Source organism: Panthera leo, chromosome A1, assembly GCF_018350215.1.
Source record: "Panthera leo isolate Ple1 chromosome A1, P.leo_Ple1_pat1.1, whole genome shotgun sequence".
In the NCBI taxonomy this organism is placed as follows: Eukaryota; Metazoa; Chordata; class Mammalia; order Carnivora; family Felidae; genus Panthera; species Panthera leo.
In genome coordinates this window covers 135,469,528-135,483,856 of record NC_056679.1, presented here as the reverse complement: position 1 = coordinate 135,483,856, position 14,329 = coordinate 135,469,528, and the positions used below count along the sequence as shown (strand labels likewise).

The 14,329-nt window shown below is 41.1% G+C and overlaps 1 long non-coding RNA gene across 3 annotated transcripts in view; it reads left to right on the top strand.

Annotated features, from left to right (window-relative positions):
* LOC122220995 overlaps positions 1-14,329 on the top strand; it is a 128,191-nt gene that overhangs the window by 55,731 nt on the left and 58,131 nt on the right. The gene's annotated exons all lie outside the window — the stretch shown is intronic.

The window sequence follows — 14,329 nt, the reverse complement described above, 5'->3', positions numbered from 1 at the left end:
TGATTTGCTCAGAGACCACAGCTTTTCAATAAAGGCAACAGTCCTTAAATCAAGATTATTGATTGGGGGTTGTCTCTTCTAAGTGGGATAATCTACTTCAGCATCTTCTTACTTGTGTTCTGCAAGAAACTAGTCTTGTGGGATACCAAAAAGAAGCTCCACGGGCAAATCCACACTGCAGGTAGGAATCTCATCTCACAAACAGTGGTACAGGGAACTACTGCATTTCATGACTATCCGTGAATCAACCTGATTTTAACTCTCATCCGCCATCCCTGCAGATTGTTGGGCCATACGTGGGTATCCTTGGAGTTCCTACCTCTTCTCCCTCCAAGGGGTCTTGCCAAGATTCTGTGGTCTCACAGAATGCTTAGGCACTCATGTGATGTCTATCTACATGACTTTATTTGCAGGTGCTCACTCTCTGCACAGTCCTTTCCTATGGGCTCCCTGCTGCTGCAGGGCTGTGCTTGGGGCACGTAGTCTTTGGTGAGGTTGGAAACCCCAGTGAAAGATCTGACTCTGGGAGCTGGGAGGGAACAGGGAGCATTGTCCCTACCCTTGGAACCCCCAAACCTCTATTTCCTCTAACCCTGTTTGATTTGGAAACATACATCAAGAAGCTCTGCCATGTCTCTCCCCTGAGGCAAGAAAGAGTAAAAGCTTTCTCTTCTAATGGGGGAAGGGAAAAGGGGCAGGATGAGGAGACAATGTGATTTTGCATGCCACAAAATAATTTTATCATGTGAGATTGGGAAACATTGCATATCCTGTTCCTTTCTTGGGTTTCCACAGGGTATATTAACATATCAAAGGCTCTGAGAAGTCCTGTAATATGAAAATGTGTTTATATTTATTTGAACCAGAGGCTCCAAAATTTATTTGACTGTTGAATCTATTAACATCTCATAGAGCTACTGTTCTGGAAATACTCTTTAAGAAATCTTTAGTAGTTTTCTGTGGACTCATTACTGTCTATGCTTAGGAGACTATAGGTCTGGTCTATAGTCTCCAGAACAGGTTCTGGTGTTTCCTCACATAGGGATAGCACTCATGTCTGTCCATTGGAGCTCAACTATTCTGAACCCTTTGCTGTACCCGCTCCCTACTGCCTTTCCAATGTTCTAGACCTATGCCTTCCAACATTTCTAGAATGGTTTTCCTTTCCTTGGGGCTTCCCCCGGACTTCTGCGTCACTGGAGTTATTCCATTAGGGCATCAAAAACACAGGCAAATTACTTGGCATCATCAGTGCAGTGGGCCCAGAGATGCTAGGCACTTGAAGTGTATTCCTAGAATACACATCTTGTGCACACATGTGGATGTTTTACCCGTGCAGAGAGATTAGCCACGTGTGGACCATAACAGAGAGTAGGAGATGAGCATTGAGTTACCTGAAGGACCTGCCCTGGCCTCAGCACTGCTGGGACACAAGGTCTGCTGAGGCTTCTTCTTGGTTCAGCAAATGATGCTCACAGGGTTTTTCATCACACACTGAGGTGAGAAGGGAGATAAGCCTGGGCCATAGGATTAAGACAAAAATCACATTGTATTCCTGACTCTGTGCTCTAATGTATTCTTTGAAGGGCACTTGGGTGTTTTAGTTACTTTTCTCCCTTTTGGGCTCTTTGGTTCTTTTCTGCTTAGGCACCCAGTGACCACTTTGCCTCGTCCTGGCTCCTATTTTCTGTCACATTTCATTGCTCAGGAGTGATTTCTCACGAATGATTCCCACCTCCATCGGAGCTCCCAGGGCTGTTCTGCCCTTAGCTGGGGAAGGGAAAGCAAGCAGAGTAAACAAAACTACGGAGATGTGACTGACTGAGGGCCCCCTTTGCATTCCCAGGGTGCTAGTCTGTATGCCTCTCTAATCAGGAGAATTTCAGGCAAGAAACTTTAGTCAGGAGAATTTTTTTTTTTTTTTTTTTTTTTTAAATCATGTTCCTTGCTGATTTCTCCCAATGTGGGTCTGGCCTTAAGAAGGGAATTGTAGGGGCACCTGGGTGGCTCAGTCGGTTAAGTGTTGGATTCTTGATCTCGACTTAGGTCAATGGTCTCACTGTTTGAGAGTTTGAGCCCCACATTGGGCTCCATGCTAACGGCACAGAGCCTTTTTGGGATTCTCCGTCTCCCTCTCTCTCTCTGCCCCTCCCCTGCTCTCTCTCTCTCTCTTTCAAAATAAATAAGTAAACCTTAAAAAAAAAAAAGCAGGGAGTGGTAAATCTAAGTTGCTGGGAGTGGTAAATCTAAGTTGCTGTCACAGCACTCAGAAAAAACACTTCTGGCCCCTTCAGTGCTAGAGGGTAGACTTAGTCCTACTTCCTTATTCTTTCACAAACTTCTGGTCCAGAGCCTGAGATCTGAACTGATATTGTTCATCTTTTGTCCTTCTAAAATGGAAGAAAACCCCACTCTCTGAAGGAAGCCAAGTGCGACTGTAAATCTCAGAGGTGTCAGAGCTGGGGATCCCTGGGGGAGTGGGCTCGGCTGTCGGCTTGGGGTTCCTGGGAAACAAAAGACAGTGGTAGGCCCTGCTTGGGCATGAAAAGGTTCCTCTGTGTTAGCTGATTGGGGAGTTTTCAGCTGGGCCAACTAACCTCTTCTAAACCCCGCTTAGCTGACCCCAGAAATCTTGGCTGAATTGCAAAACTATATCAACGACAGTAATTTACATGAATTACTTACCAATTATCCTTAATTACCAGCTTGCATGATGATGATGATGCATATCATCAAATGTGTGCCAGACCAACTTGGCTGTAAGATTCATCTGATTGCAGTACTAACCATTGTGCACAACTGCTTACTCTTTATGAGTTGCTCACATAGTGTGAACATTTTCTCACACCTTGAGAACATTGGAGGTTACCCTGGAACACACTTGCTATTTTCACTGAGGGTTGAAGGAAGAAAGAAAGTAAGCAATGGATGATTGGTGTCTGCTCCCAAACCCGCTGAACCTAGGTGATGAGTTTTGAAGGCAAAGTCAGATCAATTGTGCTTCAGAGAGTACAAGTTTCTATCCTATAGGGCAGGAACTTATCTTTTTCATATTTCTACCTTAGCCTGTAACATAGTAGAAATTCAATAAACAGTCATTGAATTGGATTGCTCTGAATTTGAAATGGCACTAGGCTCTATTCTATGGCACAAAATATTAATGGTCACTATCACAAAGTAACGTAGTGGGACTTTTTCTTCCACTGTTGTGAAGGTTTATGAAATCCCATACATGGGATTTCATGGAGGCATTATAAAATATTACCCATAGAGTGAAATGCAGCAATGATGTGCCTTGAGTTCATGACGTCTGTGGCCCATATCCCTCTGCAGAGTTAACATCACATTTCCTGAGAAGGGGAGTTAAGCTCCTCACCTGCTTAAATACACATGGTAATGACTTAGAGCATGATTACCACAAAAGCCACGTGTAGATATTAGCAAGTAGCCCCTGTTTGCTAAGTTGTTAGAAAAATTATCCTTATTATGAGAATAACGTTTTCACATGGTATACATTCAAACAGTATACTTCCAACTGTGAAATAGTGAAACTGTAACAGTAAAACTGAATCTTGCCCCCACCCCAGGGGCCAGTTCTACTCTCCAAAGGCAAATGCTGTCAATAATTTCCTTCAATTCCTTCCAGAAAATCTCTGTGCATGTATTTGTATATAGGTAGATAGTTTTGTTTGAAATTTAGGTAACTAGCATTTAGGTAATATTTAAGAAACACAAAAAAGTATGAAGAATAATGGTATAAACGTAAACATTTCCACCCTCCAATTTAATAAATAAAGCCAATAAGTATAAATATTTGCTCTTTGTATTTATACATCTTTGCCCTTACTACTCCTGTCACTTGAACATTTAAAGCCTCTTTCTTGTTCCATCTCCTTCCAAGAGGTAACTGCTCTTTTGAATTTGGCTTCCATGCCCTCTTCTCATACTTTTATGATACATTTATGTATCCTAAGCAATATGTGGTGATGCTTTTATTTTTTATTTGTTTTTTAAATTAAAAAATTTTTTAAGGTTTATTCATTTTTGAGAGACAGAGAGAGACAGAATGCAAGTGGGGGAGGGGCAGAGAGAGAGAGAGAGAGAGAGAAAGAATTGGAAGCAGGCTCCAGGCTCCAAGCTGTCCGTAGAGAGCCTGACGCGGGCTTTGAACCCGTGAGACCATGACCTGGGCCGAAGTCAGACACTTGACCGACTGAGCCACCCAGGTGCCCCTGTGGCGACACTTTTAAACAATATGTTTATGAAATCATACTGTGGGTATTCTTCCTGGGACATGATTTTTCACTCAGTATTATAAGAATCATTTATATAGGTATAGTTTATTCATTTTCATAGCTGTATGATATTCCATCACATGAACATACACAATGTATACATACATTAATTCTCTTTTTGATGGATAATTTTGAACCGTTTTTAGTTTTTGCTGGCACAAACAATACTGTAATGGGCAATCTTGTGTGTGCCTCCTTATGTAAGTGTGTGAGTTTCTGAAGACTCTATATACCTAGGAATGAGATTGTTCAGTCATGGGATACCCATGTTAAGCTTTTCTACATAGTGCCAAATTGTTCTCCAAAGTGATTGGATGTATTCTTTTAAAATTTACTTTTAAGCAATAGAAAAACTTGTCCTAGGGTGATATATGGGTATAATAGGCAATCTCTAGGTTTTTAAATTCTATTGATTTACTTATCAACAGCCATTTATTTCAAAAGATGTGATTCTGGCAAGAGGTAGGTCTGGGATTTGAACCTAGGATTTCTACTTTGAGCCTTGAGTACTTTTTGTTGCTTCATAGTCTGTCTCTTTACCTGAAGGCATTTGACCTCTTTGCATGTGTGCATCTTTCAATGGCAAAAATTTGAACTTAGATAAAAATATGAGTTTATGTGTAACTTGGGTTGTACTTTGTTTATGTGATTGTAAAGAAAAACCTCATTGCTTGGCTTTCTTTGATCTTTGCTTCATTGGAGCATTTCTTCTCCTCTTCCTCTGGATCTTCTTCCTTCTTCTAAAACTTAACTCCATTTTTTTTTGGAGGCTCAAGTAATACATATTTCCCATGAAAATCTTTCTACTCCATTCTCACTGTGCTCACCAGACTAACCAGCACCAACTTTTGGGTGGATATCATTCTAGTTTTTAGTGGGGACATTCTTTGGGACTATGTAATACAGTTAACCCTTTAACCCTTGACCAACATGGGGGCCAGGGGTGTTCGCCCTTGCACAGTTGAGAATCCATGTATAACTTTTGAACCCCCCCGAACTTAATTACTAATAACTACCATTGAGTGGAAAGTACCCATAACATAAACAGTTGATTGATGCGTATTTTATATGTTATATGTATACATATACATATGTATACATATGTATATGTATACGGTATATGTATACTGTATTCTTACAATAAAGTAAGCTAGTGAAAAGAAGATGTTATTAAGAAAATCATAAGGAAAATACATTTATAGTATGATATTGTATTTCTAAAAAACCTGCATGTATATGGACCCACGTACTTCAAACCTGTATTGTTCAAAGGTCAACTGTACTCTTTTTTTTTAAGTTTATTTATTTTGAGATAGAGAGAGAGAGAGATAGAGAGAGAGAGGCAGAGAGAGTGGGAGAGAGAGAATCCCAAGCAGGCTCTGCACTGTCAGCAAAGAGCCCAATGTGGGGCTTGAATCCACCAACCGTGACATCATGACCTGAGCAAAAGTCGGACGCCTAACTGACTGAGCCACCCAAATGCCCCTGACTCCATTTTTCACCCAACTTTTGCCCACTAGTTTTAGCATCCAGCAATGATTACTGCTGAAAACATTTATTACTGTGGTGGTTGCCAATTAGTTATGTATAATCTTATTTAAACCTCAAAATAACCTCAAGAAATATATTCTATTATTATTGTGAATATAGACAAAGCAGCAAAGGAATTAGTAAACATAAAGGGCTAATTGCTATCATCTAACTTGTGAATTCTCACTCAATAAACAATAGCTTCCTAGCCCCCAGGAGATAAAAAATCCAAAACTCCTTAGAATTAGATTATTTCACAAGTGCAATGGGCTAATACTGAAGTATTCAAATTAAAAGTTGTAGAAGGAATAATGAAGTGTCTTTATCCATCTCCAAGAATGTGATTGTATGAAAATTTAAATATGTACAAATCTTTATTCTGTACCTTTAAAAAAATGCAGCACAATTCAGAATAACACTGTCCCAACAATTTGTACTTCAACTGAAAAATTTATTTGCTGAAGTTGCAAAAAAAAAAAAAAAAAAAAAAAAAAAAAAGAAGAAAAAAGAAAACCCCACACCTTTTCTTAAGAAATGCTCTGCAGCATAAAGGCCTGTAGGCAGTGTTTGGACCCAAGATCCAAACTAAAGAAAGTGTAAGTTGATGTTTTATTCTAATAGGACCAGCAGGGGTCAACTTCTCTTGAAAAGGAAGGTTAAAATTTCACTGCGTATCAAGAGACATGTCCCTGCTTCCAAAGCTCATGTTTAAAAACATGTATATGGGGGGAAAAGAATGCTTCACATCCTTATCAAGTAGGGCATAACAAAATTGGAAATTGGTTCGTGATTTATTGCACCTCCGGCGACACAGTGAAGTGTATAGTAAAATTAACTTTTGGTATATACAGTAGCTGCTTGCACAGCATGACTAAAGAAAGACCCTGTGAGTAGGAGAGGTCGCAGATGAATGAGGCCAGAAATGGGAAACTTCCACTGGTGCAGACAGCACAAATGCGTGTTGTTAGCATTTGCTTTCCGTCTTTGTGGCTACTAGGAACACAGACTCAGAAAGCCCTGAAGGTCCTTCTCTCTTCCTCCTTCAGCCACCTGGACCTGGGAAAGTCCATGAGATACAAGGGTCTCTTTGTTTGTCCTCAAGTCAGGGCTGCTACCAGTCGGCAAGCAAAGAAAGTCAAGTAGAAGTCCAGACTGCCGTTGTACAAGACCATATTGTTGCAGCCTTGGGCTTGGGAGGCATTTTTTGGCAAGCGGGACGTTTTGAACACCCACAGGAGAGCGGGGTTGTGGACATAGCCATGGATAGGAAAAATATTTGATAGCAGAGCCCTTTCTGGAAATTCCCACGTGGTGAACAAGGATGTGCCGTGTAATTTTGGTTTCATATTAAAATTCCTTGAAGCAGGCCCTAGGACTGTATCGGGGTCTCAGATCTTTCCCTTAATGAAATCGCCAATGCAACACTTTAGCATTGGGATTGCATTGCAGTAATATAAACCAAAAAGGGGCTAATTTACATTTGTGCCCACACCATTAATGTAAATTGGTTATTAGCTGTTTATGCTAAAGAGCAGCAATATAAAACATAAAGGTAGTTTTATTAACTACATTTTGCCCTCTGAAATCTGCTGTGCATGGAGTTTACAATCAGCGAATTTTTTCCCCCACCATGCAGTATGGCATTTACTCTGCCTAATTAACATATTTATTAACAGATTACTGCCCCCTTTCTGCAATTTGCATTTTATAACACATCACCGCAATGAAGTTAATAAGACAGTCCCATGCCCTGCATTTGTGATTCTCCTGGAATGTTGCATTAGCCTTTTTGTCTTCTCTTGTCTTCATTTCTCTTTAGGCAGGGGTAATTAAAGAAAAATGGCATTTAAAAACAATGAAATGCAGGAATAATGGAGTTGTAAATGAGTTTCGGTCATCATGCAGTGATTTTGAGGCTCTGGGCAGGTGTGGGCAGGGATGCGGCTGGGGAGGGAACAAATACAGGCTCTCACCCTTGCCCTCAACACTGTCCCCTGCTCACCATTCTGGGAAACTCTCTACCTACAGGGAAGGTCCCACTTCTCATTCCTTCTCTCATACCCGTCACTCTAGGATGTGGAAATCCTAAGTGACAAGTCAAGAGCAAAAGGAACGTGGGAACAGGTTTTGAGAAATTAAAAAAAAAAAAACCCTCACATTTGTTTTAAAAAGCTTTCAGAACTGAGTTTCTCAAACTTAGCAGAAAAACCCACAAAAAGGCAAAACACCCAATTTTTCCACAAGTGGGTTCACTTTAACTTTCACCCTCAAAGTAACATTCACAGCGGTGCTTTCTGATGCTTGTGGACCTACAGGACAGGCGTCGGCCAGCACGCCTGTCGGTTTCACCTGCTTGCTCTTCTGAACTCCCATGTTGCCCTTTCATTCTTGTTCTATGCTTAGATCTTATTTCTTGTCTGTATCTTTCACATTTCCTCTGAAACAGCTTGAGGCACCACAAAAAAGGTAATGCGAATAATCAGAGTCATTTAGAGAGAGCTGACAGTTTCTAAGAGAGATGGCAGGGACACATTACCCTGGATATAATATTCAGGAATCTTGGGGCTCCCGGGAGGCTCAGTCGGTTAAGCGTCTGACTCTTGGTTTCCGCTCAGGTCATGATCTCACGGCTGGTGAGTTTGAGCCCCACATTGGGCTCTGTGCTGTCAGCCCAGAGGCTGTTTGGGATTATCTCTCTTCCTCTGTCTCTGCCTCTCCCCCGCTCTCTGTCTCAAAATAAATAAATAAACTAAAAAAAAATTGAAAAATATTTGGGAATCTTGTTGGTGATAGTTGGCTTTTCCTGAGGGACCTCTCCTCTGTCTCTGGTCATGGATTTAGCCTGGACTAAGACATTGCTGTAGCGAAGGGGCACCACAGTGGTATCTTTTTGCTCCCCATCACTCATGGTTTCTTCATCAGTGCCTTAAATCCACGTCAGGAAGAGAGGAGGAGTCCTAGAGTGGACTGCTGAAGTATGTGTCTGAAACAGAGGCCCACAAAGAAGGGAGAACCTGTCACAGATTTTCCACTATTTCTTGGTTCAGAAAGAGGTAACAGGTGAGAAGTCCCAACTTGTATGATGGGTCTGAATTGGCTCCCTGACACTCAGGTACATAAAAAAGATGAGAAATGGCTTATTATCTTTCTTTCCTTCTTCCTTCCTTCCTTCCTCCCTCCCTCCCTTCTTTCTTTCTTTCTTTCTTTCTTTCTTTCTTTCTTTCTTTCTTTCATATTTATTTATTGTTGAGAGGCAGAGACAGACATAACACGAGCAGGGGAGGGGCAGAGAGAGAGGGAGACACGGAATATGAAGCACACTCCAGGTTCCGAGCTGTCAGCACAGACCCTGACACGGGGCTTGAACCCATGAACTGCAATATCGTGACCTGAGCCACCCAGGAGCCCCTTTTTATCTTTATTTCTTAAGTGCCTATGACATCTCCAGTTTTCAGAAGGTACAGGAAGAAGGTGCTCGCTTTTCTTTGAGGATGTGTTCCCTGAAGCACGTGCTCTCTGTGGAGTGTCACCTCTCCCTGCCAGGAGTGGTAAAGACAAGCTGTGTCAGCTTCAGGGAAAGACGTTGGGACAGCCTGATTCATCAGAATAAAACTTCAATGCTCAGCCCAGTGATAATTCCATGGAGCTATATTGTTTCTCTTCAGCTCATATTTGGCCCAGAGAGATACCAAGATTGGGGTCCAGGTATCCAACTGTCTTGACATAGCCCAATGTGCACAATAACATTAATAAGTAATACCCTACATTAATTTAGCCCTTTAACTTCTGGGAGGGAAGCCAGTTAATTTAGTTTAACTTTTAGTTTTTAAAATTAATTTTTTTAATGTTTATTGATTTTTGAGAGGAGAGAGAGAGAGAGAGAGAACGAGTGGGGGAGGGGCAGAGAGAGACGAGGACAGAGGATCAGAAGGAAGCAGGCTCTGTGCTGACAGCCCAAAGTGGGGCTCGAACTCACAAACCATGAGATCATGACCTGAGCTGAAGTCGGATGCTTAACCGACTAAGTCACCCAGGTGCCCCTAACTTTTAATTTTTTGAAAACCACTGTACTGAGTTATGATTGACCTGTAAAAAGCTGTACATATTTAATGTATACAACTTGATGAGTTTGGGAATAAGTATACACTTGTGAAAACATTACCACCGTGAAAGCCATAAACCTATCCATCTCCTCCCAACATTTCTTTCCACCCTTATATTTATTATTATTATTATTATTATTATTATTATTATTATTGGAGGTAAGAACATTTAATATAAGAACTATCCTCTTAGCAAATTTATTAGTTCACCAGTTCTCCAGAACTTATTTATCTTGCCTAACTGAAACTTTGTGACCCTTTGACCATCATCTCCATATTTCCTTCTCCCTAGCCCCTGGCAAACACCATTACAAACTCCATGCTTCTATGAGTTTGACTCTTTCAGATTCCACAAATATGTGAGATCACATAGTATTTGTCTGTCTGTGTCTGGGAAGCCAGCTACTTTTAACTTTGTGTATCAAGGAAAAGCAAAAAGACCATGAAGCAGGTTTATGAGCTTGGAATTAGTTTATAGGTCCCTGAAAGTTTGACTGGGCTTGGATAGGTTTGTGAACCTCCTAAATTGAATGAAAACATTTTAGTGAATTTTGTATGCATTTTTGGGGTAGAAGTTTTGAGATATCTACCAAACTCTTGTGGTGATTTGTGGCCTTAAATAGGTTAATAACCATTAAAAATCTTAGATTTTAGGATTATGAGAATGTGCATTATACAGATAGGGTGAGATCTTTATGATAAGCCTTATCAAACAAACACTTGTAGTCACCATAGATATGCTAAAGTATAGAAATCTGACTCATTTCTAAAACCCTTCTGACTCTTGTTCCCATGGGTGTCTGGCACCTAGATTAGGGACCCACCAGAGCCAAATGAATGCAGGGTACCAGTAGGAAGGTAGGCATTTCTTTCTTTTTTAAAAAATTTTTATTTATTTTTTAAATTTACATCCAAGTTAGTTAGCATATAGTGCAACAATGATTTCAGGGGTAGATTCCTTAATGCCCCTCACCCATTGAGCCCATCCCCCCTCCCACAACCCCTCCAGTAACCCTCTGTTTGTTCTCTGTATTTAAGAGTCTCTTATGTTTTTGTCCCCCTCCTTGTTTTTATATTATTTTTGCTTCCCTTTCCTTATGTTCATCTGTTTTGTCTCTTAAAATCCTCATATGAGTGAAGTCATATGATATTTGTCATATGAAGTCATATGATATTTGTCTTTCTCTGACTGACTAATTTCGCTTAGCATAATACCCTCTAGTTCCATCCATGTAGTTGCAAATGGCAAGATTTCCTTCTTTTTGATTGCCGAGTAATACTCCATCATATATATGTACCACATCTTCTTTATCCATTCATCCATTGATGGACATTTGGGCTCTTTCCATACTTTGGTTATTGTTGATAGTGCTGCTATAAACATGGGGGTGCATGTGTCCCTTCAAAACAGCACACCTGTACCCCTTGGGTAAATGCCTAGTAGTGCAATTGCTGGGTCGTAGGGTAGTTCTATTTTTAGTTTTTTGAGGAACCTCCATACTGTTTTCCAGAGTGGCTGCACCAGCTTGCATTCCCACCAGCATTGCAAAAGAGATCCTCTTTCTTGGCATCCTCGCCAACATCTGTTGTTGCCTGAGTTGTTAATGTTAGCCATTCTGACAGGTGTGAAGTGGTATCTCGTGGTTTTGATTTGTATTACCCGAATGATGAGTGATGTTGAGCATTGTGCCAGTTGGTCATCTGGATGTCTTCTTTGGAAAAGTGTGTCTATTCATGTCTTTTTGCCCATTTCTTCACTGGATTATTTATTTTTTGGGTGTTGAGTTTGATAAGTTCTTTATAGATTTTGGATACTAACCCTTTATCCGATATGTCATTTGCAAATATCTTCTCCCAATCCGTCTGTTGCCTTTTAGTTTTGTTGATTGTTTCCTTCGCTGTGCAGAAGCTTTTTATTTTGATGAGGTCCCAATAGTTCATGGGAGGTAGGCATTTCTTCAGCTTGACTTGCCCTGACCACCAGCTGAACTCAACAAGTGAGGTGAAACTAAAGGGCTGGGTGTTGTGTTGAAATTGGAGAGGCAGTACCCATGGACATGTGATGGCTCTGGATTCATTTCCCTGTGGGGACAGGTGAATCCTTAGTCCTGGAAAATTCAAGCAGTGACTACTGATTTATTCATCCTGCAAAATAATGGACTCAGGGGTTTCTTTGAGGAAATAGAGCCACATGGTGCTACGTAAATTTCATTACTTGTATTATCATCACTCTGATTTTAATTTGATTTAAAAATTTTATTAGTCCTAATTGTAGCAGTTATGAATGTTGATGTTATTTTCTGCCATTTCTAATTTCTATAAAGAATACAGATCTTTGCTTCTTAATAATTGAAAATGACTCCCGCTTAATGGATTCATGCATTCCTACAGAATTTCAATCTTTGGCTTTGACATTAAGGGTTAGTGCATATTATCAGCTCCTTTAGAAATTATATTGTTTTCTAAATCCAGTAATGTTGGATTTGTATGATCTAATAGTCTGATGTTTTTAATTATGGAGGAAAATTAATTAACTGGAATGCAAAAAAAACCCCAACATATTTTTATACGCAAAAATAAGAATAATGCTTAATGATATTTTGTTTTGGCTTTTGCTGAAGATTTTTTCCCCCACTTGGAATAATACCAGATTGGGATCTCTGTAGATAAAGGGTAAGAGTGCACGTTCATTTTAGTGTCTAGGTCCTAAAGAGTTAAAACACATTTGGACCACCCTTATTAAACAGGCTGCTATATTAGGAAGACTTGTATAAATACGCAGGAAAGGCCATGTGAGAGAATAACCTGCTGTACTCTATTTGTGTCATGGTCACCGTATGCATAAGCTAATTTTAAATATTAAAACTCTAATTATAAGAGACCACTTCCCTGAAGGGTGGGCCATGTGGGGAAGGAGAGGGGAAGGAGCTGGTAGGTGAGTCACAAGCCCAGTGAGTGAGTGAGTGGGTGGAGGTGATAGCTGGCCAGAGTGTGTAGAATCTGTCCTTGAGGTGCCCCTGAATCCTGGGGGAGAAACTCAGAACTGGGTTTTGGTCCTTTGACTGTAAGTTGGAAGGCAGACTTGGATGGAGTACTTCCATAGCCTTCACATTTTGACGAGTAAAAATAAGCTGCCATTTTGATCCAGAGGCAGGGGAGTCCATAGAGAAGAGCCCTAAATAAATAGCACTATGGGTATACACAACGGACCGAGTTGTCTGCGTTTCAGGAACAGTTACTGGAGGAAAGACTGGGGCTCAGCAAAGCACTTTCATAGTTTTCCTGAGATTCTTGGGGTCACATTCCTTTATGTCTCTGTCTAATCCTGTGTTTTCTTTACTCATTTTCCCTAGCTCTAGGTTTTTTAGTAAATGCTGCTTGAACCCAACTTCTTCTCTCAGTTGTAGTAAGGGAAAACAAGGAAAGGGTGTGTTGGTTCTGGACTTAGACCCAGAGAAAAATTGTAGTGGGAGTCCCTGGGGGCTTGCCGATGTGGGTCTGTGTGCCTGGTCTCATTGATCCAGCACGACTCTGTCCTGGAGACTCAGGGCCAGGGTGGTGTGAGGCTTTTGGTCTGGGTTTGAAGCTCTACGCTGTCACTTTATAACCATGTGACTTTGGGAAAATTTACCCAAACTCTCAGCATCTCAGTGGCCTCATTTATAGAATGAGCAAAACAATACTTGCCTCATGAAACTGGTGTTTCAATGAAATGACAAAATGGAGCGAGTCCCCAGGCAGGGCTGTTGATATGCTGGTGCTGACGTTGGCTGTGTGATTCTTGCTTGGCTGTATTTTCAATTTAATGCTTTAAATGCTATTTAGAAAGGTGATATGGCAAGGTATTTATTGAGACTTAAATGTTTCCTTTCTATTTTCCCCCTGCTCTCTCCTTTCAAACAGGAGGCTGCGCCCTTCTTGTCTCCTCTTTTGTTTCGAGGAAGGTTCTTAAGTCACTCCCCTTCCTGCCTGTTTTTTCATAAAACTCTAAATTAGGAGTCCTGGAGACGAGTGGTGGATACAGAAGTCTTAGGGGAAGATGGGAGGAGGTTAGTGGGTCCTGGAAAGCAGGCAGCAGAGCTTGGAGGCAGGTCCCTGGGGAGGACAGCCTGTCTCAGAGGTGGGGCTGAGCGGTGCAACCACAGAGATAGTTGGATCTTGGATCCAGCACCAGGGTGTCCACCCAGTCTGGACCCCAGGTGTGGCACGGAAGAGATTCCATGAGGACTAGGCAGTGGCATCTCACCGGTCACTCACCTACCTGTATGCAGAGATATGCATGACCAGAGGGGACCAGAGGGCAAACCCTGGAAATAACAGACTGAGTTTTCTGCCAGCCCATTAGGATGCATGCTCAGGGCTAGGTTTAACTTGACAGAGGCAAAATGAAGATACAGATAT